This window comes from Pavona decussata, unplaced genomic scaffold (assembly GCF_977016875.1).
Source record: "Pavona decussata unplaced genomic scaffold, jaPavDecu1.1 SCAFFOLD_95, whole genome shotgun sequence".
Taxonomy (NCBI): domain Eukaryota; kingdom Metazoa; phylum Cnidaria; class Anthozoa; order Scleractinia; family Agariciidae; genus Pavona; species Pavona decussata.
The window spans coordinates 3,143,124-3,165,297 of NW_028145512.1; the positions used below are offsets into that span (position 1 = coordinate 3,143,124).

Genomic DNA, 22,174 nt, shown 5'->3' on the forward strand with positions numbered 1-22,174 from the left:
ATTTGATACAAAAGAACATGCCATTGGAGTATTTCAAGATCTTTCGAAAGCGTTCGATACGGTAAATCACGACATTCTTTTTGACAAACTCGATCATTATGGGATCCGTGGTCTGGCACTAGAATGGGTCAAAAGTTATTTTTCTGAAAGGACACAATTCGTCGAATTTAATAACGTTAGATCTGCCCCACAGGGGATTTCCTGTGGAGTGCCTCAAGGTTCCATTCTTGGTCCCTTATTTTTTATCCTGTATGTTAATGATTTGAACAATGGCTTCCCTGCTTGATGCAATCTTGTTTGCTGATGATACAAACCTATTTATCTCCCATAATGATCCTGTTTACCTAATTAACACATTAAATAGAGAATTAAACAAATTGTCAACCTGTTTTGCAGGAAACCGGTTCTCCTTGAATTTAGCCAAGACTAATTTTATGGTATTCAAGCCTTTGCAAAAGAAGCAATCCTTTGAATTTCAAGTTTTCACAAATGAGCAGCCTATCCTTCGTGTTTCTGAGACCATGTTTTTGGGTGTTTTATTAGATGACAATTTGACCTGGAAATCGCATATATCCTTAACAGCAAATAAATTATTCAAATCTATAGGTATTATTCATAAATCTAGATTCTTTCCCTCTACTCACTCCCTTCGTACTTTATACAATTCTATGATCCTTCCATATTTATATTATTGCAATTTAGCTTGGGCTGGTACCTATAAGTCAAACCTTCAAAGAATTGTAACCTTACAGAAACGTGCGTTAAGAATAGTAAGCAATTCTACATACATTGCCCATACTGGCCCTATTTTTAAGGAACTTAAAACTCTTAAAATTTCATGATATCCATTCGTTTCAATTAGGTACTTTTATGTTTTCATTCAACAACTCTACACTCCCTTCCAAATTCAATAACTTTTTTTTACTGAATAATAGTGAAATCCATAATTATGATACTAGGAATGCTCAGTCCTTCCGCTTGCCACTGTGCAGAACGAACACCAGGAAGTTTTCAATTTACTTTCAAGGTCCAAACTTTTATAATTCGCTAAATTCTGACATAACTAGTTCTCCCACCTCCGCTTCTTTTAAAAGAAAGCTTAAAGATTTTCTTCTCTCTAGGTATTAACTTCTGTAAGGCTGTATTTCTTAACTAACTTACTTAATATGTGTGTGCGTGTGTGTGTGTACGTGTGCGCGGTCAAAGTTAATTATCATAAGTCCATATTGTAATTCTAATATCAAATAGCTATTTTTTAAAAGTGAGGAAGCCTGACTTTATAAGCCTCGTGGTTTCTTTCAGGTTTTCTCGCCATTCATTTTCTTTCGTTAATTTTCATCATTTTTTTTTTCATATGTAATTGTTGTATATGGCAAAATAAATATTGTATTGTATTGTATTTCCCTTGGAGTTTAATTTTCTAATCTCATCCCATTTTGCTTCATTTAAAAAAATTGATTCTGAGCTAAAATAGTCAGTCAAACAAACGTCTCCCAACATTGGCATAAACTACAGACAAGTTTTTCTCGCATATATTTCTAATTTTAGCATTTATTTCTGACAATCTTGACAGAGAACAAACAAAAATACTTAAAACAGTAGGATAAAACGGCAAAGATTAAGATGTGTGAGTAATCAGTTTCACTGAAATTCTTTTCAAAGAATGTTAAAAGCGAATGTAAAATTAAAGACTTAATGTGATTTCATTTTCATCAAAACAAAGCTTACGCAAAACGTTCATTCGCTTGTTTTTTTGTGAATTTTTCAAAGATCGTTGTTTAGTTTATTTCTGTACTTATTGCTATGAATTATCACAGTTCTTTTTTTATTTATTACTCAGAGATATATTTGAAGTCTGATTTTTGGTTAGTGTATCCATTTTCTCTGAGGTTTATAGCGTACGGCCTTCTTGATAAGCAAAATTTACTAGACAGCGACAGTGCTGGTAGCGCGCATTGGCTGTTCACAAACCGGTTTGCCTCGATCATCTTAAAAAGTAAAAAGAATAATAAAAACAGAAAATATCATTTTGAGTCCATTTAAATTCCGCTTTTATAACACAGAGGGCAAAATGTTCTTAAAAATATCAAGGAACTTCGTAAAACAGTCAGTAAAACACTCACCGAAGGCGCAAGCAAACCAACATGCACAAATTATTTAATTTTTTCGTAGCGTACAAAACAAACAAAATCGACGAGAACAGTTTCCTTTATACACATGTAATTAAGAGAGAATACAAGTTTAATTAACTAACAACGATAAATCAAATGTTAGGCATCAATTAATTATTTACCTGCGCTGTGAAGCTTCCTACCGCTTGGAAATCACACGAACATAGATCGATAAAAATAACGATAGATCCAAAGAAGGAACTTGCGGAGTAATTTCTTCCTGCTCCTTCCTCCCATCAAAAGGACACTTTCATGCTCGGTTATCGTTCGTTGAAAGCACTTGGACGCCATGACTGATTTTGGTTTCTCAACCAAACAAAATAAAATCAATCTGATCCAAGTCTTAAGCTTTTGACACAAATAATCTTTTCCTATTTCTTGTGAGAGACACGAAAATTAACCTTTCGGGGAATTTCCTTCCTAGCTGCAGCACTTAATTTCCAGTATTTTTGGTACAAACAACCCGGCTTAAAGAGTCGAACTTCGAAAGATCCTCAAAGAACTTGTTTTTATTTTTTTTTGGACACAAAATACAGAAACCAACAAAATGTAAAACTATCGTGCTCAGCCAATCAGGAGCGAGTATTTTCGCCGCTCGACCAATCAGGAGTAAGTAATTTTGCCCTCGGTGAAAGGAAAATTACGAAAAACTGCCCTCTGTTACAACAAATCAGCATTCAGTAATTTTGCCCTCTGAGTTTACATTGTTATTGTTAATGAGCAGTTAGCGGCATATGCATTAAAAATGTACTATATAACTGCAGAATCGATGAGGAACTCATAAGGTCATTACGTTCATACAATAAGCAGACTTCTATTAATGTTTATTGGGAAAAGGAATTGTGGATAGGGTCTGTCGGTCTCTGTCAGATTATGCTCGTAAAATAGAGTGTCATGCTTTCGGGCGTCACCCCTGAAAGCAGCGTATTATGCTCGGCTGGAGGTACAATGCTCAAATTATGCCGGACTAAAATGACACTTCAACCCTACCCCCCATAGGACCGTACCTATTATTAAGGACGTTCGCGTGAAAAAGTTCTGCCTGATAGATTTTTTCATTCTTTAGGTATGGACAGCTAATTGGTTTGTGATGCCAGAAATGCAAAAAAAAAAAAATTGGGGGCCACCGACATCGTTTCAGAGATATAGCACTGGAAAAATACCCTGATTTTGAAAACTCGGGCCCTCGTCACTCAAAATGATCTCCATAGTTTTAAGTTTAAAATATTCAAGATGACTAACTGGAGACAAACTATTTTAGGCCAATTTTATCTAAGGGTGTATATTTCGTAAATTAGTCCAACTGGTGTCATCCTTGTAATTAAATATAGCCCATAAAGAGGACATTAGCGATCGTCACACAGCCAAAAAAAGAGTGCAATTCGATGGCGCGTGGACAGAAAAATAGAAAATAATCAAACTTCTGCCGCATTTACTTTTCATTATTTTTCCCTTAAACGTAGACAATCGATAAAGAAAGTGATCAATTGAAAAAAAAAAAAACTGGGGGCCACCGAACATCTAAGAGAGTTATAATCTAGACAAAGTAGTCGCTGTGGTGACAAATTTCCAAAGTCACGTTTTTGCGTGACAGATCGGAGAAGCACTGGAACCTAAACAGGGTTATCTATCCCATAATTCACAGCTCATAGTGGTTGCTCGAGTCAACGTTTTTATCCGGGTATGCTGTTAAAACTCTGATCGTTTAAGTTGTTTATTGTTATTCTACCTTCAAAACTTATACAGCTGTCTAGCCAATGCCAACAAAAAGCATCTATAGCCGTTAGCGAGGCGAAAATGTGAGAAGTAAGCTTATTTATTTACCTAGAATGGGTATTAAATATGTGGACATTGATTGTACACGAGATTGATGATCAATAAAATTGCTCTCTCGTAAGGCAAGACTTCCTTGTTTACTAGTTTACTATCAAAACTTAAAAAAGCTTCAAGGTGACTTCGTATGGCGAATAGACTATATTAAGTATTGCATTTCAATTAGTTTGTTATATCGAGAGTCAAATAAATATATAAATCTTTTGGCGCGAAATACCCGCAGGTATCAACGCCTTTTCCTGGTCTTTTTGTTACAACCTACCCTGTCTAATCGTTTCACGTCGAGTTTTCGTTTTCTAAACTGTGCAACGGAGATAAATTTTCCCCTTTTCCATCTTTTTAATGCTGTCACATCGGCCAACATGTGTGTTTATCCCCGTCATGAATTTGGGCGTGACATTGCGTGGCGTGTGCGTCACTTGCGCACTAAAGATGCGCATAAACAATTAGCGCGAACGTCCTTAGACATTTCTAGTCTTTCTGAATTATCTGATTCTGCCATGATGCAAATCCATGAACACTGTACAAGCTTGGAAGCCTGGCATAAAGAGGTAACCAGGCCTTCGATTATACCAAAATGCACTGGGCACGAGTCTAAGGTATCCAATTCCTAAAATATTCCCGCTTTTTTAACTTTGTACATTCTAGCTGGAGTTGCTGGCAAAATTTGCATACACTTTTCACAGTTTTCAGAAACAACAGCATTATGCTGCAAAATACATTAGTATTATGCCAACATTATGCCTGATGCTCCAGATATATATTATGCTCAAAATTATGCTGGCATAATCCGACAGACCCTAATTGTGGAGCTCCGCTTTTAGGCTTGGCTAAATATATATATTACGCTTTTACAAGACAAGACATTAGAGCTTTTGTTCCCGTAACCAATGGTAATGTAAGGTCTTTACAACATTCCGGGAAGAGCGACCCTTGAAAATATCATGAGTGGTCGACTTGCTTGTTTGCCGCCCCGTTCGTGAAAAAGGTGCCCCTTCTTAAGGTTACTCCAAACCTTCGAGGGGCTACTTTTTGCGGAATGTTTATTTTTCGATCAAATTAAAGTTAATAACTTAAACTTACATTTTCAAAAACAAATTATTTAAAATCTTAAAACACGCGCGAGAACATTGAGAAAAAGGTATTTTCGTAAAAAAGTTAATAAGTTTTCAAGGTGACATAATCTCTGTAAGGCGTGGACTCCCCAGCGACCCTTTCGCGGCAACGGCTTCATTTCAACTTATTAGCATTTTTTTGTTTACACTCGAGTTTGAGTGCTGTGGTTTTGGAAATAGGCAAGTCAATTTCTCATCACTTTGCAGCACAGAAGGTGCTAAGTATCTTGAATCTTCCTAGACCAGTGAGCAATGTTTCGTGGACTGCATATACGAAGGCTCCTGAGAAAGCTCTAAACGAGCTCCTCGAAAGAGAACTCAAAAACGCGATGCTACAAGTGAAAAGACACAGGCGTACTTCTTCTGTTCACTGATTCAACTTGAAAAGTGGGAAACTCCTACCCTTTTAATGCTAAAAATGTAGTTTAATTGATATTGAAAGCCTTATATATTCTATTTTCAATCTTGTATAATGGAATGTCGATTTGAACTTCATTTTCAATTGAAAAATTCAAGCGAGTTTTTTATTATCTTGCACGCATGGAAATTTTGCGTCAGTCATTAACGTGTAACCAAACGTTTGAAAATTCATATCTTTTGAACTATTGAACGGAAGAAAACCATGCTTTAAAACGTTATTTAGTAAACTATTTGAAAACGTACTTGAACTATTGAACGGAAGAAAACCATGCTTTAAAACGTTATTTAGTAAACTATTTGAAAACGAAATGTGCTATGAGATGCATTGAGATATTATGCGCGTTTGCCTTTTATTGAAAAATATTCGCATAAACTTTCGTTTCCGGTTTTGTTTACAAGTTCACGATTCACGCTGCGCACTTGTACTTTTTACTGATTTCACCTTGAAACTGTGCAACTCTTATGTTGTTATTGCTGTAAATGTACTTTCATTAAATTTAAAAACCTTATATATTGTAGTTTCAATATTCTATAAAAGACTGTTCATAAGAACTTCATTTTCAATTGAAAAATGGAAGCAAGTTTTTATCATGTGGAACGCGTATGAAATTATGCGTCACTCATTAACGTGTAACCCGGCAAAACGGTTTGAAAAGTCGTATCTCTCAACATATTCAACAAATAAAAAAAATAAAACCATGCTTTTAAACCTCATTTATTACATCGTCGAGCCTGGTTAAGTGTAGGAGATTGCCTTTGGGGGTTCTAGTGTTCTTGCACATCTTGGTTTATAAACCAAAATACGCTCGTCAATTCGAAGACTTGCAATGTTGCTGAACACAAACAAAACTTACCCGATAGCTTTCATGTCAGCCACTAGTGCCTCCCTATGATGCTGCATTGGCGCTTGCTTGTCGGTTTATCTTCTTTTCTTTTCGTTTCTTTTTTGTTAAACGTTAAACCTAGGTAATACCGAAAACGTGCTCGCAGAAGCTGACTGGGAAAAACATGACTGAAAAACTATAACTTTCCCGCGAAGCACCATTTTGTTTCCTGTGAACGTCAGGGGCTCTACTATGTTATTGGCTGGCGGCTCACAGTGTGAGCCCGGTGTTGACATAATTCTCCGAGAAGGCGTGACATGCTTCTAAAAACTCGCAATACGATTTCTGCAAGATGCCTCCTCTTCAAATGAATTAATAGGGTATGTAGAATTGACGGAATTTCGTGAAATTTGGCCCGAAAGTTAACTGAAAAACGAGGAACAAAAGAGTGTCGGCATTTTTTTTTAAATCAAAAACTTCCCTCCTGGCGGCCTCGGAACGCAACACGTTTGCAAATTCTTTTTTACTGGAACTTGACAGATATATTAGAAGAAAACCAATAGGAATACGGGGAAATGCTCACACCCTTCGAGAGATTGATGATTTGTGATTAACACTGTGCAGCTACATTTCGTCAGAGATCACGTTTAATACCCGATTAATTCGACGGAATGGCGCTCTGTCATTTTACTGTTTACCGGCTTCCTTCGCCTTAGCAGAGGAATAACCAAAATAGCTTATAATTTTATCGAATTCTGCATTAAATAAGCTTTTTATCGATATATAGATTGTGTTGGTTTCCTAAAAAACAACGCGCGTACGAATTTTTTTCGGGAAGGCACCCGCAACGGTTTGGAGTAACCTTAATTTGTATTGGCGCCGAATCGATAGTGACAGTGAGGGCAGGTGGCTATGCATTTCACCTTGCAACTAATTTATAGCCTACACCCAACACAGAGAAAAGCGGCTAACTTGAACAGCCCTTATGGGTCGTGCATCACAAGATAATGCAATTTCACTTTTACCTTAGCGCAATAATGCATCTGCATGTTACTCAGTCAACAAGTTTTCCTATAGACAAACTGACTTATATTTTGATTATCGGTACGCCTAACTTTTGAAGATTTCGTTTGGTGTATTCTAGTATTGGAAAAGGGAGGGGGCAGCTTAATAGAGAAGTGGGTCTTATTTTTAAAACAAATCTGACCTCCACAAATTACAGAAGAGAGATAAGATAAGATAAGATGGCCGACGTACAAGACGCTCTAGACACTACAAAGAACAAAAGACGAATTTCTAGTATCCCATCAATCCCAGGACGTTCCAACAATAGTCCTGCGAGGAAGCAAACCAAAGGGACAAGGCCAAGACGTTCAGAAAGGTACGAATGAAAGCCTCCAAACAGAAATAGAGCGCGTAATTGGAGCCATCTTGGACAAGAAACTCGACCTTCAGGCGAGTCGCTTGGAATCCAAGATTAAAACGAAAATAGCAGAGCTGTATACATTCCTATAATACGCGATCTTCGTCAAAGGTACATATCGAATTTAGAAGAACAAATTATGGCAAATTTTCTATAAAGTTTAAGGAAGCAATTACATGGAACAGCCTTCCCATCGAAATTAGAAACATAAGTTCGTTTAATACATTCAAAACCAAACTTAAAGAGTATGTTCAAAATCATCTTTCATAATCGTTTTTGTTTACAATAAGTAACATGTTAGTCAAGAAATAGCTTTCCAATTAGTAATGTAAAACAAGAATTATTAACTGATTTACATATCTATTTAAATAACTTTAAGCGAGGATCTTTTAAAAAGCTCAACAGAGCTTGCTGGATCTCCTGCCTTTTGATGTAACGGCTTATTTAAAAAAAAAATGGTAAATAAAGGCACTTCTTCTTCTTCTTCTTAAAAAAAAAAAAAAAAGAGAGAGGGACTTTTACGATAACGTTGTTACTGAAACAGTGTAAATAGCTGAGTGAAGGTTGAGAAGCTTCTTTTCCCTATTATTGACTCCAAACACGGCTCATGGCTTTACATACGAGATCTCGGCAATATCTTTGAACTTAAAACCATCTTTAAAATAAACAAACAAATACTTTATTGTTTTCATTTCTGTGTTGCATTCACATGGTAGATCAGAGATAACTAATCAATGAGTAATAAACGGGTAATTGATGTGTAGTGTAATTGATGTGTAGTGAAAAAATAACATCCTCAACCATTCAACAGATAAAGTCAAGAAATTGATATGTTGTAGAAGAGTGATACATAAACAACGTGTGAAAGCCACAGGGCTGTGCAATATCTCCCAATCGAGTTATTCGAGAACATGTACCACGGAAAAGAGAGAGTTTAGTCGGAAACTAGCAAAAACATCTGGAGTTTACCTTGGCTATTCCAAAGCCTTTCTTCTCTCTGCTGAACTTTCACACATTGACATTAACGCTTCTATTACATGTTAGCTGATCAGACCTGAAAAAAAAGCACGAGGCGAGTCGATGTTTTCATGTACGTGACATGTTTAGAGCAGCAATCCTTCTGTCACGCACTGCGCAAAAATCTAAAATTCAAACTGCTCTATTTTCAAAACAAAGAATGCTATCCTGCTGAAAACAAGCAAGCCGATGGAAATTTATATTTTCTTATATGTGATGAAGATAAAAACCCAAAATTGTGTTTAGTTATGAATTTCAGTTTTTTATGACGTCATGTGAAAACCAAGAGGCCGAGTAGCATTAAGGATTACTTTTTAGGAGTATTTTCAAAGTTTCAAAGAAGTCTTGTTGTTGCGGCATAAATGAAGAAATTGTGCACTCAGCCAATCAGGAGCAAGTATTTTTGCCGCTCGATCAATCAGGAGTAAGTAATTTTGCCCTTGGTGAAAGCGTGAAATTAAGAAAAATGCCATCAGCATTCAGTTATTTTGCCCTCTTTGTTACAAGAAGTGAAAATCAGATGGACTAATGCCCGACCCCGGGACAGACAATGTGGAAAAATGTCCCACTAATGCCCACGGGGATGGGGACGGCTGGAACAGACTGATGCATAACTTCTACTTTATCCACTTTGCCACACGTCAGGTAACATATATCGCGAATTAAACTATTCACAAAGCGATATCTCGGAAGAGAAATCGACCCCAGTCGCAGTTAATCAGCTTGCCTCCCACGCAGACTTCGTCACGCGTTCCTGCCCCACGAACGTCTGCTGAAACGAACAGCCGACTTCCGTTCGTCGACTGCGGACCAATCAGGAGCCGTTTCCCAACTTTGGGTAAACTCGTGTTTGATATTAAAAATATTACTCTAGACAGGATAGCGGACTTAAATTTGTTTTTGGTCATATGTGCCAAACGTTTGGTATAAGGGAGTTGAATGCGTATCAAAGAGAAGTCATAGTGCAATTTGCGAAGAAAACTGATGTGTTCGTAAGCCTTCCAACTGGTTATGGAAAGTCACTTATTTATCAAGCTCTATCGTTTGTTTGCAATTTAATTCTTGAAGCTGCTGGTCACTGATTGTTGTTGTGCTTTCGCCGCTTGTAAATCTTATGAAAGACCAGGTAGACAAATTGGCAAATCTTGGAATTCTTGCCGCTTCTCTCAGTGAAATCACTGAAGAAAATGCAGGGTGTTGTGGAAGGAAAAATTTTAATCGTATAACCTATATGCACGTCCGGAAGCGAAAATATCTCCACGGGTGATGATTTCCGTTGTTTTGCAGTATGTGCTTGGCTTTACTTGCCCTAATGAGTCAATGCTGATTGGTCTGTTCAGACAAACGCAATTTGCCGACGAACGGAAGCGGCTGTTCGTTTCAGCAGACGTTAGTGGGGCAGGAACGCGTGACGAACCCCTAAGAACGTCTGCGTGGGAGGCTATTAATCACCTGGCTGGAATGCAGCCTGACAGGAAGCAGCAGCAGCTGGTTCCGATCATATTTGCTGTCACTTGTCATCCAGCCCGGGGTACTCAGTGATGGTTAGTGCGTCTGAATAAATGAGGCCCAGTATGCGGTGGGCTTTTAAGGGGGCAATTTACCTAAATTTGAATGAAATTTAAAGAGGTTTTAAGAAGGGATAGAAGAAAGAAAATGATTTTTGGAACACCAACAGACAGTTGATACCCACGCAAGAGCACCCCAGGTTGCTAGTGGACTAACTTGGTATCCGTCTATTAATAATTAACTACAAATTCTAATTTCAAAAATTCACTAAATCTTCAATATTTCTTATTTCTCTTAATTTCACCAATCCTTCTAAAAAAAACTACTTCTCCCAAATATACCCAAAAATTTACAAAATACCCCACAACACAGATTCACTGGATAATGATAGGGTTTTTGGATTGCTTGAAATGTAAATGAGATATTTCCATTAAAGCCGTGTCAAGTGACGGAAAAATGGCGTTTAGGTGAATTGCCCCCTTACCTGGGGACCTCACGCAACCACAACGGCAACGCCAACGAAAACGTCACTTGAAAATACAAGTTCGTGTTACTTGTACTACTTCGCGATTATTCTAATTCGTTCAACTTCTACAATGTGGCTGAACTATCCAGTAACAGAGCTGGTGGGAACGGTCTTCAAGTTAGCACAGATAATGAAAATTTACTGGCATGTGCTCACGCTCTCCATAAAACCTTGAATTTGAGCATTTCACGTTGTTGTTTGGCCGAAGATGGCGACGAAACTTATCAAAATTTGTAATGCACGTGCACAGCATTGTTTAGGTCATTAAGCCTTTTCTTTATTGACGTTCTCGTTGCTGTCGGCGTCGTGTTTGCTATAAACTATACGACGCAAGACCCATCAAATATTAGGGAGGTTTTTGCATTATTCATCATTACATACGCGTTAACACGCCATCTGGAAATGGTGGCTTATAGCGACGCCACAATCTTGAATCTTGAGGTCTAACTGTTGGTCATTAACGCGCATTCCATGGACTTTTTCGGGTTCAGTTTCATGTCACACTCTTCTCCGCCTACGACTGTAGCTGGTTACGGTCTGATTGTACTCAGCCACCGTGGCTGAGTACAGTCAGACCGTAACCAGCTACAGTATGTGGGTTTGCTAGCTTGGAGATCGTGACTAGCCGACGTCAACTTCAGGTCATTACTGACATTTACAAGGAGAGCAGGTGGTACTTTCTTCCCTGGGAAACAACGGCTTTCAATGTAGGCCCACTCAGACTGTAACCATACTGATTTTCACCGCCCGACGACAGTTTGTGAGAAAGCAGTACCCATGGGATCAAACAAACTCTCACGCCAAGTGTTGCAAGTTTCATGATGTGGTTGATTAGGCGGTCGAACGGTCTTTACCAAGGCCAAGAAATTATCTCTTTGATTGTACGATCGGGCATCGAGTGCTTGCAACTGATCATGTCAGTAAGACAGAAGATTTGCGGATGAGATGAACCCAAACTGCTTTGGATCGATATTTTCAAGGACACCATGTATCATCCAAGTACTGAGACAAAACCTTAGAGAGGCTTGCGGCTAGGCGGATTGGTTGGAGCTCGTCTACAAACGAGGTTTAAAACGATTATTCTAAGCAGTTTGCAGCAGACCACTAGAGATGTGATTACTGGCGGTGGCTTGGAAGCAGGTAGGTAAGCCGCCAGAGGAGCAGAGATGAAGAGAAAAGAGGTCAGCGTTGATAAATAGGAAATGACTATAGAGAACATTGGCTAGATCACTAGCAGACAATGTTAAACCATCTTTCGCTGAGATACTAAAGTCGGACGGTAATTTCTTCTTGCCTGCTATTTGTTTCACACAGTTCGAACATTGCCTAGAACCGTTGAATCTGAATTGCCGCCTCAGCTCCTGTTCGCTTAGTACGGTCTGCATAGGAGACGACACCTTTGACTGTATGTTGTTCCTGCAGCGGAGCCAATAAGGAAAGGGGCGTAGCGAGTAACCCGAGGAAGACAACGACAAGAATAAAGCTTTGAAAGAAGTCAGAGAGGACTGAATTTTTGGTTTGCCAGAGGAGGCTGTTCCAGAGTGTAGCATTTCGATAATCAAAGCTGCGTTCCCTGCTTCAGCGAGTGGTGTAGCAATAAAGAGATTGTTTGCTGAACCTCTCAGGATGTGCGAGTGAGCTAGCCAAGTACTTGTGAAAATTTCGCCAACGCCAGCCGGAAAGGTTCACCACTTTATGTATATATATTGTACCGCTAATTGCTTAACACGCCTTTGTTCCGGTGTGTCCCAGTCAAGGTCGGATAGAAGACTAGAGGATATAGGATGAGAGGGATATAGTTCGAACTTCTAATTATGCGAGCTGCGCTATTTTGTAGTTTATGGAGTCTCTCAAAGTAGCATTTACCAATGTTACCCCATACAGGGCTACAATCGTCAAAGTACGGTTGAACGAGAGCATTGTACATGCTGATTAAAGTTTCCCGCGGGACCCAGCAGGCTTCAAGACTGCCAGACGCCCAGATACTTTTATAACAATTTGGTCAATACACCAATTTGGTCAACACACCAATCGCCATAAAGGCTGAATCACCTTCCCATGCAGCGCATGCTGAGGGAGAACTGCCGTGCGGTTCCCAGGCAACAGCTACCACATGTGTGTTGTGGAGCTGTCGCTTAAAGGTGTGTTTTACACCTGCCTCGGCAGTAAAGGTGATATCAAAGGTGGTAAACGCCCGTGGGAAGCACGAGGTACTCTTCTTAACAAATGTTTCCCCTGTATTTTATGTTTCTCGTGGATTTATAATGCATCCAGTTTTCATTAGACTTGTCGCTGGAGGCGAGTTTTTTCAGTTTATCTCTTTCAAATATAAATTTCTTTAGGTCCGGGGTAAGCCAAGGTGAATTTACGTTTCCAATTTTCTTTTGACAATAGGATGGATTGAAATCAAATACGTAAAGAAAAATATTCTTCCAAACAAAACAGGCTTTGTTTGGGTCAGTTATGTTTTCTATTGACTGCCATGGAGCTTCAGCCAAGTCCCTCCTAAAAGAAACCACTGTCTGGTAAGGGATTGGTCAAAAAGTAAAGAGTGGGATGGGCCGGAGCAGAGAAGGGGGAGTCGTCAGTTTTTTCTGGTAAGGGGTGGGTCGTGTAATTTTCCGCTACCCATAGGGAGTGGGTCATTCCATTTTTTAAGTGGAATAGGCACACATTTATCTGCCAACCTGCAGTTGAAATTTCACTTAAATCAAGACCTTGTAGTGAAATACATGCATCACCTTTTGTGCCTTAACGTGATGAAACAAAAGAGAGAAAGCAGAAAGAGAGAGTAACTTGACCTATGAGGATGTGGAGTGGGGAAACTCCTCTGTGAGGATTTGCTGAGAAAGCCGAAAGAGTTTCTTTCCTTAATCGTTACATATTGAACGTCACCATCCGAGAACCAAAACGAAATTAACAAAAGAAACAAGCTTAACTTAGTGTCAACTCACACTCAGTTGTCAGCAGCCATATGCAGTGCATCCACTGGCAAAGTCACAAGTGGTTCTGAATCGAGGGTCATCAGCTCAGAAGCAAGTGTTCTGCAGGAAGTTGGGAGTGATACCTTCGATGATGAAAATATCCCTCTCGTAAAACTGGCTTCCAACAACTGGAGTGACAGTAATAGCGATGTATCGTTAACCGTACTTTGCCTCACAAAACGAGACCAGAAGCCGGAGGGTTAGGATTTTGTCATACAAAAATGTGGTTTCCTTGGATTGCATTTCGACTAAAAAATCCATGTTTAATAAGGGGTGAGTCAAGTAATTTTCAACCTTCATTTAGGGGTGGGTCAGTCGGTTTTGCGCCAAAAGGAGGGGTGGGCTGTATGTTTTCCACCCACCACATTTCCAATTGCTCCAGTCCACCCCACCCTATACTTTTTGACCAGTCCCTAAATGTCTTAAAATGAAATTCGAATCCATCACAATTTTACTCGCCCAAGCGAATTACAAATGATCGAGGAAAGATAGGAAACGACCACTGGCCTATTCGGTCCCAAGCATGAGGTTAACAGGTAGGTTAGAAGAATAAAATAGAATGGTTCTTTATTTAAACACAGTAAAATCCATCAGGCCCCAGTTGTTCAAAGGCCGGATAACGTTATCCGCTGGATAAGGCACTATTCAGTGTCTAAACTATACTTCACGTTAAATGTTGAACAAGGTTTTAGTACACTCTCAAACTTAACTGTGGTTGGAGTGTGCATATTCCCTTGTACAAGAAGAAATACTGAAATATTTGCACAGATTGAAACTGTCGGATAGTGACTTATCCACAGGATAAAGTTATCTGGCCTTTGAACAACTGGAACCAGGAGTACTGATAAAAATACGAAATAACCTAGCTATCCTAAACAAAATGCAAACGCAAATGCAAACTAACTATAACTAATCTAACTAAAACCTGTTTTTCATGAATGCCGTGTATATGCTAACATTAAAAATGAAGACTAACTAATCTTTTAAATTGACTTAGAGATTTAGCTTCTCTCACATCACAGGGCAGGCTGTTCCGGAGAACTGCTCCGCTATAACTAAAGCTGTTTTTCATGAAATTAGCTCTCAGAAACGGGACAAATAGTTTGTTAACAGAGTCCCGCAGGGAGTAACGCGTTTCATTTCGTTTAACAAATTTAGAGGATAAATATTCAGGAACAAGACAATTTAAAGACTTGTAGGTTTATTTTATGTCACCACTTGCGAAACTAATGATGCAATCTTCTTCTACACAAGAAGTAACTTCAAGGAAAAGTTGCTTAATCAGTGAAACTGCGACCTGTGCCATTTCCTGGTCTTATATTACTGGTCGAGAGAACAAAAGAACGAACAACAGAACAATGCTCGGAGCCCCAAAAAACAATGCAGCTGCAGGTTATCATGGTCCGGTGAAAATGGCTCTTTTGAAAGGTGCAAGCCTACTGAAGTTAAGAATTTTCCATGCTCAAGCCACACAGTTTTTAAGGACGAAAGCAATATGAACGGTACTAATCATTACAAGTCAATGTTCAGCGCTAAAAGTTCCAAGAAGCAGTGAATCAATGACACACCGACAGAGAAGATTTGTAAACAAACAGAGACTTGCCACACAAAACCGGCAGCAATTTTTCTCTTCTTACCTGCATAGACACTGAGCGTTCAGTGTTTAATATAATAGGTCCACTATAACTGTTTAACCTGTCGTGTTCTTCCTAACTACACGCCAGTTGTTATTAATCTTTTCTTCCTGTGCCTGTAGCAAAAGAAAAACCAAAGAAAAAAGAGAAAAAAAAAAGAGAGAGAAAAGAAAAGAAAACTAGAAAAGTCCTACCTGAAGTCAAGCACTTGCCGGGGATTAACATCTGACACAAATACTCCTGGGTATTATGGTAGATTTAGCCAATCAGAGCGCGCGTTATAGCGGCTACAAACATCAGCCATATAACAAAACACGTTAGTGTTTATTGAAAGGATGAAAGAAAGAAAAAAATACATTCTAGATATTAATATTTTCATAATACAATACAATTTGCACTTAGTTAAACGCAATAGACACTAAAAAATAATGTCGGTAAACCAAGCCATGCCGCTAACCATTGGATCATGGAAAGTGTCACTCTAAAGCACTGAACAGTAGTGTCAAGAATAAAAAAATATCTTTCTTTCTTTCAAAACCCAACATTTTCAAATTCCTGTTGAGTGTTCTCTACACCGCTGTACAACACGTACCTTTGCCATGCTGTCCTACTTGTTCAATATGTTTGATATCTCTTCAGTTGACGTCCACACTGTACGTTTGTCATAACTACTGCCCAAGTTAGTATTATTAGATATCAAATAATTATATTTTCAAGGAGATAACCATGGATAAGAACCGACCCAAACCAGAAAGCACTTCCCCAATCAGTATCAAACGACGATTGAGTATTTTAAGCGATAGCAACCTCGTGTTATCACTTACACAGCATATAAGCCAAACTAGAACTGAAGAAGCTAAATAAGGGGACAATAGACACAAATAGACATGATTAAACGGGTTACACTTTATAACGTTTTGTCATGCAAACGAAACAATCAAGTCGAAGGCAATACGCTGCGTCAATGCACAGAAATCTTCATTCTGTGCTTTAGGCCGGTGTGCTTCTCTCAATGAACACACTCCGGTTTTATTTGGAAATTGTGGATGAAGAAGTGAATGGCCCAAAGTAGCGTGTCCTTAAGCAATAATTGGGCGGCATTTTGCGTTTTAGATTACCAACGAAATCGGAATGACCTTCCACCAACAGAACAAAGAATCTAGTTTGTAAAGTTTTCACATGCTTGGATGACAGCCCAGCATCATATTAGCTCAATCGACTCATATTTTTGTTTTCTTTTTAAGGACAATGAACAAAACGAAAAGGAAGCGGCAAACAAGAAGTCAGGACTGCAAAATGTTTGAATCATAAAGGCAAACAAGTGCCACTTGAAGGCGGTGCAAAAATTATGCCTCAGCCCATCAGAAATAAAAACTGAAACATGAATACCATTTGGAGCCCTTGATGACGGCCGTCTAAAAAGCTTGCTCTACATGCTCGCTATATCAAAGGAAAGCTTTTTAAATTCGGTTGTTGTCTTTTTTTGAGGAGTAAAAAGTAAATCTCAGGTTATTTTGCTGAAAACGTTTTGTAATACAATTAACTCCTTTTAACCTGTCAAGTACCCTTGACTGCCGAACATACAAATTCTCTTACAGCTAGCTTGTTTAGTGTAAGCCGGGGAAATAAGTATTACATCAATACTCTCCTGAGCAAACCTGTTTTGGTAGCACAACACAACCGAAAAATGTAGTTATCATATGACAATTATTTCACCAGCGCCCACGTTTTAGTAAATGATATCACTGAAGAATGGTAACAATCGTAAGAATGTCAAGTTAGGTCCAAGAAAATGTCCTCCCTACAGAAAGCGTAATTTCACAATATTCACTTTATCAATTCGTGCGGACAAGCACAAAATTGGAGTGAAGCATTGAAGGTAGGGAGACTTAATCCTTACTACAAACACTTAGCAATGAAATGATGATTTAAGGAAATCTTACTTCAGGATAAAGCTGAGCTAAGCCGCCACCACTGACAGAGCAATAATTACAAAACACTGAGTGCATTGATCACGCAACACCACATGCCTAGAATAATTTATCAGACTACAAAGAACTTTGCTCTATCTGTTTACAAACTCATTGTTACCTGTGTTCATTATTTCTAGAAAAACCTTTATTCCTGGAGATTCTTTGGCATGCACACATGTTTCAATAATATTACTTGCATGATAGCGTACGTGAGTGCCCGTATTAATCTTTTCCTGTGTTTTCGCTATCTACCTAAATATTTGTGGAGGCTTTTTGCCATATTTTCTATCTGTTGGCAAATCTTTTAAGCTGCGCCTTTACTCCAGCCTGCAGGTCAGTGTAGGTTTAACGTGAAGCAACTGATGTGAGTAAAACTTCACCTCTAGACAGGAACATCATTGGCCGCCGGTAAGTTTCAAGGTGTTTTTCATAACAGGGCATCGTTTTTTTTGCAATGTTGGACTAATTTCTTTGTCTAAAAAGTCAACTGAGCGGCTTAAAGTTTTGCTACAGTAATAATACATATTTGACGCACTGTAAAGCCTTCGGTGAATGTAACTGCACAGAAATTATGGGAGTATCAGGCCATTTGCTGTGTGCCCAATTTACTTGGTAAAATAAACCACTTGAGACGTAAGAGCACTCAGAAAGGTTTCTGGTGAATCACGTGCCTTTGTCGGTTTGTCGTCTTCAGGTTACACCTTACATGGTTAAGCTTTAATTACCGGTTCGTGAAATCTACGACAAAACGTTTTTTAAAGGGGAAGTATCATGAGGTTTTTTAAATCTTTTGTTTAAAATTATGAAATAAGACCTTCAATCACCTGCCAAATAATCCTAGAACGACAAGAGGAACGAAATCAACTCAATTCTTGAAAGAAACAACTCGTGATCTGTTCTAGCGCATTTTGGAAACAAAAATGCGAGAACTTGAAAAACAGTAGCCTAATATTTTTCAAGTTTCAATCCAAACCGGTCTACTCTGTCTTTGGCCAGAGGCACTAATCAACAGTTTTATTGCACTGGGGGGATAATTTTTAACGAACTTGACAATTATTTCGTTGTTTCTGCTGACAGTCAAACATTTTTGGGTTTTGAAATGATAGCAAATTTTCGTGATACTTCCCCTTTAAGTCAGGGAAACGTTCCACACACACTGACATACGAAACGAACTTCGGACATTCGAAATGAACCCGTGTAATTCATAACCTTTCGACATATTAATCGATTTGACTTCTCAATGAGGCTTAGAGGACACTAACAAAAGAAATTGAATAAACATGTTTATTCATTTCTGTTGTTTGTGTCTTCTGGACCTCTCGCTTAAGCTGAATATTAATATTTAGAAAGAACCCTGTTGCAATAAAAGTCTAAAGTATGTCGTCAAATTTCCTGGCGCGCTCAATTACAACTTTTACAAATTTGTTTAAAACAGCCGATTTTGCATTCGTTATGATTGGTAAGGAATGTCTTATCCAGTTAACCTTTAAAAGTGCCTGGGCGTTCAGTCTTAGTTCCATCGTATGGTTATCAACTTTGAGTGTAATCTCCCTGCTCGTAAAAAGGAAGGTTTTGAACAATGAAGTACCACGTTTCTATCAGTATTATTGTAGCCTGGATTTCAATTGCTAACCTCACGATTTCGTTATAATAGTAGCGATGACGATGATGATGATGATGATGATGATGATGATGATGAGAACTTTTTTTAAGTGTCAATTTAGTTAGCATAAGGAGACATAGACACTGTTTACAACTGAAAGAGATAATGCGACGTAAACATGAAGTCATAAAGTCTTAAGTGTGTCGTCGAACTCGTCAAAGTTTCTTTTTTATCTTTTGTGTATTATCGTGACCACATCAGGTATAAGGCATCCCAGTTTAAGCAAAAATTACTTTACATGCATACCATTTCTTTTTTAACATATTAAAGTATTGACTTGTTCAACTGAAAATATTCACAAAAGGTTAGAACGAATAACTCTTTATACATTATTAGAATGCTTCAGTTCCGTATCGGAGTGGCTGTAAATACCCAGTGATCGCCCCTTGACGTCCCTGATTTATAGCAATACTCAAGCCACTGTTCAGGGACTGTGCAATAATAAGCAGGGGGATTGAAAAATGGGAAAGAAATGGTGAAAATTAGGGGCTTAATCCCCTCCCCCGGATGAAAAATTAATTACGAATCCCTCTTCCAAAAAGTACCTCATGTTGTCTTACGTTTTCTCCCTTAGTATTGAGCAGACTACTTCCTTGTTTACTTACAAGGCCTCGTGCTGTTTCAACAATTGATTTTCATGACATTTTTCACCGGGAACAAACAATACTTCAACGCCACTCTCCACATATCCAGATTGTTCTGATTCAGATTCACTTGTTGATTCACTGGACAGTGGTGATATGAACACTCTAGCCTTCGAACAGATTGGCACGGGTTCGATTCCCGGTGTTGACGCCATATGTGGGCTGAATTTGTTGTTAGAATTGGGGTTGTAGACTCACGATTCTTGCTTTTAGCAGCATCCTTTGTAAAATTATCTATGATAACTAAATTATGTTATGTACATATAAGTTCCAGTTCCAGAGAACAAGAACTACAAAAACAGATTGAAGATCGTGTTAATTTGTTTTAATTTAGTAGTCTGAGAGGTTTACTGCTGAATCATTAGCGAGTTTTTGAATGAAAAGTAGACATCACCCTATCCTTTGCTTAGTCTGATAAACATTTTGTCCCACAGTCATATTATCATCCGGGCAGTAGCACCCATGGACAGTTGTTTTGGCCTTGTTGGACCTCAGTCCCGTACCGAACGACCCAAAGGCTGTGTATCAGGCACCCTTTGGTGGGTGGGTGGGTGGGTGTAAAATACCCCTTTAAGCGACAGCTCCACAGCACCTATGTGGTAGCTGTTGGCTGGGAACCGCACGGCAGTTCTCCCACGGCATGCACTGGGAAGGTGGATCAGCCTTTACAGCGATCGGTGTGTCAGTGCTGGCCCAACAAGGCCGAAACAGCTGTCCATGGCTGCTACTGTCCGGATGATATGACTGTACGCATGCGTAAGGTATTGGCCAGGTCGTGAGTTTTTGTCGTGAGTTGGTGTCCGAGTGTGTCACTTGCTTTAATTGATTGTCTTATTTTTTAGTGTGCTCCCCTCCCGTTACTCAGCCCCCCCCCCCCTCCTTTCCTGCTTATTATTGCACAATCCTAATTGCTGCCCAGCTATCCTCCTCTCGAGAATAACCGCTGTGCCTCAGCTTCGGTGGCGTAGGTGTACTGTGCGTCAGCGTTTGCTTTGGTTTTACCGTGCATCAGGAATGCAAGCAATAGGACTCTCAGAGCAAACGACCACAAATAAACTGACATTTTATAAAAGTTAATTGCTTGATTATGATTATAACTCATTTCAAATATTCTAAGTCAATTAGAGAACGGCAATTATTTAAGAAATAAATCTCTGTACTTGCACTAAAGCCAACAATGTCATCTATAAATCAGCCACGTCACTTGTTAAACTTAAAGCAAGGCGGATTGGAAATTTTCCAGGGTGTTATTTGCTGTTAGTCATTTTTTTGTTGTTGGAAAATTATACCGCTCGGTCAACTGCCTTTAAAGTCAAAACCTTTACTGCTTGCGCGCTCACCATATCTGATCATGTTTATTTTTTAACTACATAATTGCAGGCTGAAATAAAATTATCCGTTATAAAATTAATCCCTGTAGAACTTAAACTTTACAATGTTTTGCATTGTGAATTACTGGAAAGCGGCTTAACCTTAATCAAGAGTTATCGCGTTTTAAAATGAGCTTAAACAAATTAATGTTAGTTTGTAATTAATGTTACTGTTAGTGCAGGAAACCAAATTCAATAACCCATTTCCTTTCTGGAATGTTTTTGTAACATAAGAATAGTACCGCTTGTAATAGCTTGTACTGCTTGAAATAGATTTCTTCCTTTATCCGTCCTTTTTTATCTTCATACGTGTAGTACAAAACCACATAAAAATTAAAATACGAAAAAAACAATCAGTTTAAATTTTCAGTGTTATCGCTACGTCTTGAAAACATCGTCACTCAAATATAAGTCAACAAAATAAATCAAACGAACAGAGAAGGAGTAAACGGCGAGTACTTTGAGCCGGTAAAGAAAGGGAGGGGAAAGGATTAGTCTCGCTTTCTTTTTGTGGTAATACCAGTAAAACATCTGACGGCTTTTGTGCTTCACCTCCATTCAAATTTCGGTAGCCTTCATGTTGAAACCTTACAGGACATACTGCATTTTATTATTTCCACGGTATTGATTGAAGTCGTAACGTTAGAGAAAGTCTTGAAGATGACTCGACTTCAGGAAGGGTGATCTCGGTCAACGTGAAAAACATGAGCTTACTTCATGGCAGTTAGCAGAATACACTTGCTGAAGGTGAATGACTTCCGTATCATTGATGCTCCAGTTGCAAAAGGAAACGACAATAGCAAAGTGTGGCGTCATGAAACCGCCAGTTGACTAAACACCATTGCAAGGAAAATTGTACAGGATAAAAGAAGGAAACCGTCTTAGCTACTTGAAAATGCTTTATTTTGTTGATTTATTTGTTTATTTATTCTTTTGTTACTTTTGTATAAGGCAGTCAGGGTTAAGAGAAAGGTTCAGGGCATGTCAGTCCACGGTATATACCTTTTCTCTGATACCCCTTGAAGGCTCTCCACTTGAAAGCATCCGCCCGCTGTCGTCAAGACACA

The 22,174-nt window shown here is 38.7% G+C and overlaps 1 pseudogene; it reads left to right on the forward strand.

Moving 5' to 3' along the window:
* Positions 1-22,174, forward strand: part of LOC146473152 (uncharacterized) — a 489,085-nt pseudogene that overhangs the window by 296,716 nt on the left and 170,195 nt on the right.